The sequence below is a fragment of the Ochotona curzoniae genome, unplaced genomic scaffold (genome assembly GCF_017591425.1).
Source record: "Ochotona curzoniae isolate NIBS_2020 unplaced genomic scaffold, NIBS_Ocur_1.0 scaffold_4505, whole genome shotgun sequence".
Lineage (NCBI taxonomy): Eukaryota > Metazoa > Chordata > Mammalia > Lagomorpha > Ochotonidae > Ochotona > Ochotona curzoniae.
Window position 1 is genome coordinate 51632526 of NW_024467118.1, and position 7099 is coordinate 51639624.

Consider the following 7099-nt stretch of genomic DNA (forward strand, 5'->3'; position numbering starts at 1 on the left):
TGGGCCATGTGGAGTACCTGCAGGAGACTCCAGGCTTCTGACTTGAGACCTACAGAGCTTTGGCCATTGTGGCCATTTGGAGCGTGAACCAGCTGATACAAGATCTCTCTCTCTCTCTCACACACACACACACACACACACACACACACACACACTCACACTGTATCTCCCCTGTCTCTCTGTAATTCTGCCCTTCAAAGAAATAAATAAATTTTGGGCTTGGCGCTGTGGCCTAACAGCTAAAGTCCTCGCCTTGATCATGCCAGGATCCCATATGGGCGCCTGTTCTAATCCCAACAGCTCTACTTCCCATCCAGCTCCCTGCTTGTGGCCTGGGAAAGCAGTCGAGGATGGCCCAATGCTTTGGAATCCTGCACCTGTGTGGGAGACCCAGAAGAGGTTCCTGGCTCCTGGCTTCAGATCGGCGCAGCACCGGCCATTGCGCTCACTTGGGGAGTGAATCATCGGATGGAAGCTCTTCCTCTCTGTCTCTCTTCCTCTCTGTATATCTGACTTTGTAATAAAAATTAATAAATTTTAAAAGCTCATGAAGAATTCATATTAGAAAATCAGATCTTCCGTCCACTAGTTCACTCCTCAAATGATCACACAGCCAGGGCTGGACCAAGCCAATGCCAAGAGCCCAGACTCCATCTGTATCTCCTGCACTGATGGCAAAGACTGGATTGGTTTAGCCACCATCTGCACATAGCAGAACACTGGATTGGAAGCATAGGTGGCCTCAGTGCTAGACACCTACACCACAACACCTACCCCAAATTGATCTTTTAATTCCATTTCTCCATGAACTTATTTAACTTCCCTTATACTACTTTTTAATTTTATTTTTGCTTAAAAGGAAGTTACAGAGAAAAGGGGAGAAAGAGAGAGAATCATCCATCACTGGTTCACTCCCCAAATGTCCACAATGGGGCACTCTGAAGCCAGGAGTCAAAAGTATCCTCTGGATCTCCCACGTGGGTTCAGAGACCCCAGAAATTGAGTCATCCTTTGCTGCTTTCCCACGCCATAAGCAGGGAGCTGGATCAAAAGTGGAGCAGCCCAGACATGAACCCTTATGAGATGTCATCACTGCAGGCGGAGGTTTAGCATACGACAGTACAGTGCTGGCCTTGTGTTCTCTCATTCATTTAATTCTCATTTGCCAACTAAGAGAGTGAAGTCAAGTGACTTGTACACAATTGCTTCAATAAAAATTATGGAAACCAGGATCTGAGCCAGATCTGTCTAACTCTGTGCTCTTAATGGTACATCCCTCTTCCTTAACTTTGTAAGTGGGGCTGAAGAGCACTTCCACTATAAGAGAACAGCCCTCCAGCAGGAGTGTTGCCAGCTTGAGTTCTAGCCATCATTTTGGCACTGCCTTCTATTAGTTATTTCTTAATCATTTTATCCTGTAGTGGTGTGAAGCCTTTTGGGGTTAGGAATTTGGTGTCAATTATATTCCTCTAACATGTTCCTCATTTCTCACTACCCCAGTTTTGCTCAGTATATAAGCAGTCAGAATTAGAGAATGTCAGTCTTTTAGTGGCTGTGGGCCAGCTTTATATTGAAAATAGGAACATTTCTGAAATATTTTTAAGGATGAAGACCTTAGAATGGAATACAATAACAAAACTTGGGCAATTATTACTGATGTTAGTTCCAAAGTAGGAGGGAAAGCTTTGATTGACTGATGTAGTTTGTTATCTTAGTGTTACCTTTAACAGAACTGGCCAGCAGGTCCAAAGCCACACGCAGTCCTGTATACCAGCCCCAGACAACAAGCCCAGGAGCGGGCGACTGAACCTCTCCACAATTAACCTCACCACTGATGGCAACAACTTGAAAAGGGTCTTAGGGCACAGAAGGTCAAGAAGACTTACTACCTCTTGTATTTAATAAGTAAGGTTTCCCAGCCAGGTGCCACAGGGGATTCTGGTGGGTGCTGGGCTTTCCATGGCACTTTTGCATCTCTTGTGGCAGCTTTTGTCCCAGAGGATTAACTCACACTGCACATCCAGTTGATGCCTCTGTCCATCTGCAGTGGACAGGCCAACATGGAGACATTGCAGCAGGCTGCCCGTGACTGCTCACAGTGCACGTTCATCGTTGTTTTGTTAGCAGATACTTCTGTAGCAGCCACTCTCCTGTAATGACCTGACACAACAGGACCATGGTAATGTTTGTTATTCATACACATGCAAGGGCAAATCCAGTCCATGTTTTCATATCAAGTGTTTGAAATGATGCTCTGTTTAGCAGAACACACATGCACTTTAGAGCAGTCACAGGCAGCTTGCTTGATTGCCCATAAAACAGCCTGTCACCTGCAAACATTATTCTTGTTGTACATGTAAATCATGTGATATATATCATACAAATATCACAGAGACTGATGGCATATATGCTTCTTTAAAAACATACAGTCTCTGAGGACAGCAGATAAAACTGCTGCCTGGAGTGCTGGCATTCATTATAGATAAGAAGGAGAATGTTGGTGGTTGATTCTTTCAAAATATTATGGTAAGAGATAGGAGTTCTGAGGAGTCAGCCGCAAAGTTAGGCATGTCCAGCCATGTGAGGTGAGTGAGATCACGTTAAGATAAAGATCAGTGCCCAAGGAGAAACGACTTGATGCCAGTACTGTGTTTTGTTTTGCTCACACTCGTGCGTGATGAACCATATTGCCAGACGAAGTAAGACAGACTTTTCATCTTTGCTACTGAAGAAAATATTCCCCGGTAAGTCTGACAGCCAATGACTGGCTCTTTCGTTACCAACAGAGAAAGACTTCTTTCTAAGCAGTAGGCAGTCGAGTTTTAAAATTTGTATTTTTGTTTCTGATTGTTAATTTGTAATTACTGGTTGGGAGAATGTATAAAATTTCACTTTTGCTCACCATACCAAGTACACGTAATGCATGCATGCACACACACATGCACACAAGGCTGCTTAGACAAGTTAGTGGAGTCGCTGGTGTTTAGCACAGTAGTTAAGATCCCTTTTGGGGTGCCCACATCCCGTATCAGAGCGCCTCGTCCGAGTCCCAGCTTTGTCCCCATTTGATTTCTGCTGAGGTGTACCCTGGAAGCCTGCAAGTAGCTGGGTCCCTACTGCCCATGTGGGAGACCAGATCTGAGCTCCTAGTTCCTGGCTCTGACATGGCCCAGCCCCAGCTCTGCCAGCACTTGGAGAATGACCCAGCAGATGGGAGCTTTGTCTATCTCCATCCCTCTGCCTTTCAAATCAGTTTTTAAACTATTTTTAACTTATTTATTTATCTATTAATATGAAAGGTGTAGTTACAAAGAGAGGAGACAGAGAGATCTGCCATCTGCTGCTTCATTCCCCAAATGGCAACAATGGCTATAACTGAGCTGATCCAAAGCCAGGAGTCAGGAGCTTCTTCTGGGTGCAGGGTCCCAAAGGAGTTCCAGGCCTTAAGCAGAGAGCTGGTTCGAAAATGAAGCAGCCAAGCCATGAACCATGGTCCATATAGGATGCCAGTGCTGTAGGCAGAGGCTTAATCTCCTGTGCCACTGCTCCCACCTCTCAAAATTTGGGGAACACTATGGACCAGCAGTGTTTTCAGAGCCCTCAGCATTGAAAGCTTACATGCTTAAACACCTAAAATCCAGCAAGTTGCAAGTTATGTTATGGACCATAAACTTATATAGAAGGAATGTTTCCTATGTTTTCATGTTTTGCATTAGATAATGCTGTAAGGTTTATTTCATGGTCACATCTAAATTTCAGTAATAAAGTTGTGTGACTCATGGCTGTTGTTCGATAGCAATTTAGCTCCCGAATTCATAAAGGACTTTAAGCCCCAGAGACCTAATGGTGCATAGAGAGAAAATGGTGTTTGGAAGGTGGGTCTAGTGGAAGGGTCTAAGTCCTTGAGGCGTTTCCTCCCGAGAGTGTTTATGTATAGAAGCCTGAATGGTGCCCAGCCTGCCCTCTGCTGCCTGGCTCACCATGTGCTGCTTCCTTAGCAGGTGCTCTGCCCATGCCAGCTACCACCGTCACAGGGCTGCCCAGTCTTAGGCCTGACCCTTCAAAACTGTGAGCTAAATAAGCTTCTCTCTCCTTTGTTAAGTGGCTTATCTCCAGTGTTTCATTGCAGTAACTTAATACAGTTCATGTATAGAAAAACACAGGGTTTTATTTGACTTGCATGCACAGAGCTCTGTTTTCATCAGTTACACCTCTAAATGACCTAACAGTTTTGTATCAAGTGCAGTCATTCGGGCACTGGGTTAGGTTATTTTTAAAATGTGTAATGTATTTACCCTTTTTGATTAAAAAGGTTAAGAAGTTTGCTCTTATCTTTTGATTCTATTCCTCTCTCCAAAGGGACTTCTTACACCGGGGGTAGGGAATATCCAGCTCATGGGCCATATAAGGCCCACAGAATCATTTGTTCTGGTCCTGCAAAGGCAACTGCCGGTGAGATTCAAAACTTAATAAGTCTATAGGCTAATTTTTAGGTTGATAATTTTGTGTAATCCAAAAATGAAGTTAGAAATATCCAAATGGCCCTTAGCAGAAAGAAGTTTCCCCAATCCCTACCTAAAATTTTTCTGTGTCTTATTCTGTGTTCATTGTTTTATTGTTTTTATTATTATTATCATTATTATTATTAAACTTGTGAATCTCTTTAGCATGTAACTATTACAGGTTTTTATCACCTTTTTTTAAATTCTTTGAGGTATTTCAAAGGATGCATTTGGTGGACATTGAGTCTGTTTCCAGAGTTTTGAGATTTTAAGTGATGTTGCAATGAACATCCTCTGTATTTATGTGACATTGATAAGACTAGATAACAGCTGTAGAGTCAAGAAAAGACGTGGTTCGGTGCACATTTACTGTAATCGCTATTGAAGCATACGCTCCCACCAAGAGTGGGGAGAGTGCAGAAACAGCACCCGTTATCAACGTTCCTGAAGCTGTGACATTAGCACACACATTTGTTAACAGTGAGAAAGCAGTTACACTGTTCAGGTACCCATGTCAGGGCAAACAAATGGAGAATCTGGAATATCTGATCCAAAAGAGTAGCAAAAACAAGCTTAATTTCCACATTTAAAAAGACTGCCAAAAAGTTGTCCTAAAGTTCAAACCCCCGTTTTCCACCAAGACAGAAACAGCAGCCTGTCCAAGCAAACACTTCTGTTGAACACAACAAGGACACTGAGCGAAACCTGCTGTGTGCCCAGCAGGCACTGTACCAGCTTGGAAAAGACACACTGCCTTCCCTGGGGCACCCTGTGGCCTCCAAGGAGTTCTAAGGGAGTAAATTACACCCGGAGGCTGCCCAAGATGGCAGCATATGCTGCAGGGTGAACAAACACAAAACCATAGCTGGGAAAGGAGGATGAGAGAAGGACGACGTTTTGAAAAATGATTTGGGGGCCCGGAGCAGTGGCGCAAGTGGTTAAAGGTCCTCGCCTTGCACGCCCGGGATCCCATATGGGCGCCGGTTCTAATCCCGGCGGCCCTGCTTCCCTTCCAGCTCCCTGCCTGTGGCCTGGGAAAGCAGTCGAGGACGGCCCAAAGCTTTGGGAACCTGCACCCGCGTGGGAGACCCAGAAGAGGCTCCTGGCTTCAGATCGGCATAGTATCGGCCCGTTGCGCTCACTTGGGGAGTGAATCATCGGATGGAAGATCTTCCTCTCTGTATCTCCTCTCTGTATATCCGCCTTTCCAATGAAAAAATAATAAAAATAAATCTTAAAAAAAAAAAAAGAAAAAGAAAAAGAAAAATGATTTGGAATTTTGGTGGATTACAGAGGAAAAGAATATGTCTATAGCATGGAAGGACAAAACAGGATGACCAGCTTGAGGAACTGCAAGATGTAAAGCACCTGCAGCAACACACAGACGTGTTTGGGGATCTCTGATGACCATGGTAGGTCACGTCGTTTTGCAAAGGTACACTTACTTAACGCTCACCCCACCCCCTTGATTGCAGAATCATTGCATCCCAGAAACCTTTGGAATCAACATTTCTTCCTGCATAGAAAGAAGTAGATCCTGTTTCATCCTTCCAGCAATACCTTCACTGCTTACTTGTGCACATAAGAAAAAAATGAACACATTTGACTTTATGGAAATGAAGAACTTTTAGGAGCCTGTTTTAGCCTACCAGAGAAGATACCTGTGGCCCTCGTCAGCATGCCTGCGTCAGTTCCAGTTGCTGCCTCAAGTTTCCCGTCAGTGCAGAGCCCGTGAGGCAGCAAGCATGGCTCAAGTCATTGGGTTGTGCCACCGACATCTGGCCCAGCCCTAGACCAGGTCCAGTTGCTGCAGGCATTTTTGCAGGGAATCAATGGGTAGATAAGCTCTCTCTAAATCTGTTTTTTTCTGCCCCTCAAATAAGTTAAAAAGCAAATGCTTCTTAATGGGCACTGAAATTCAAATAAAAACACAAGTCTGAAACAGGGAAAATACACAAGATACCTCAATAAGTTCATAGAACCTGAAATTAAACAATATTGAGGTTGGTACAAAAGTTCTTTTAAATCCATTAATTTTTTTTTTTCGTGGATTGTCATGGCGTCTCATAAGTGTGGATTTCAAAAAAGAATTCTTGCTGGGGCCAGCAAGGTGGCACAGTGAGCTAATTTTCCATCTTGCAGCGCCGGCATCCCCTGTAACAGGCCCCAGTTCGTGTTCTGGCTGCTCAGCTTCTGACCCAGCTCCCTGCTTGTGGCCTGGGAAAGTGGTAGAGGAGGGCTGAAAGCCTTGGGACCCTGCATCTGTGTGGGAGACCTGGAAGAAGTTCCTGGGTCCTGGCTTAGGATCTGCTCTGGCCATTTGGGAAGTGGACCAGTGGATGGAAGATCTTTCCATGAAATCTATGTTTCAAATGGAAATAAATCTTTTTTTAAAAAAAATGTTGCAACAAAATAAACTTGCATTTTTAAATTCCATTTGTAAGAAGTAACCATTTAATCCATTTTCAAAGATGTTTAGCTGAGAGTAAACAGCCAGCTAGCCAGCAACAGCTTGGTTACCTGCACCTGGAAGTTCTTAGGCGAACATGGAGTAGAAGCCGCAACAGGTGAAGGAAATTCCCGCCAAAATTTTAACT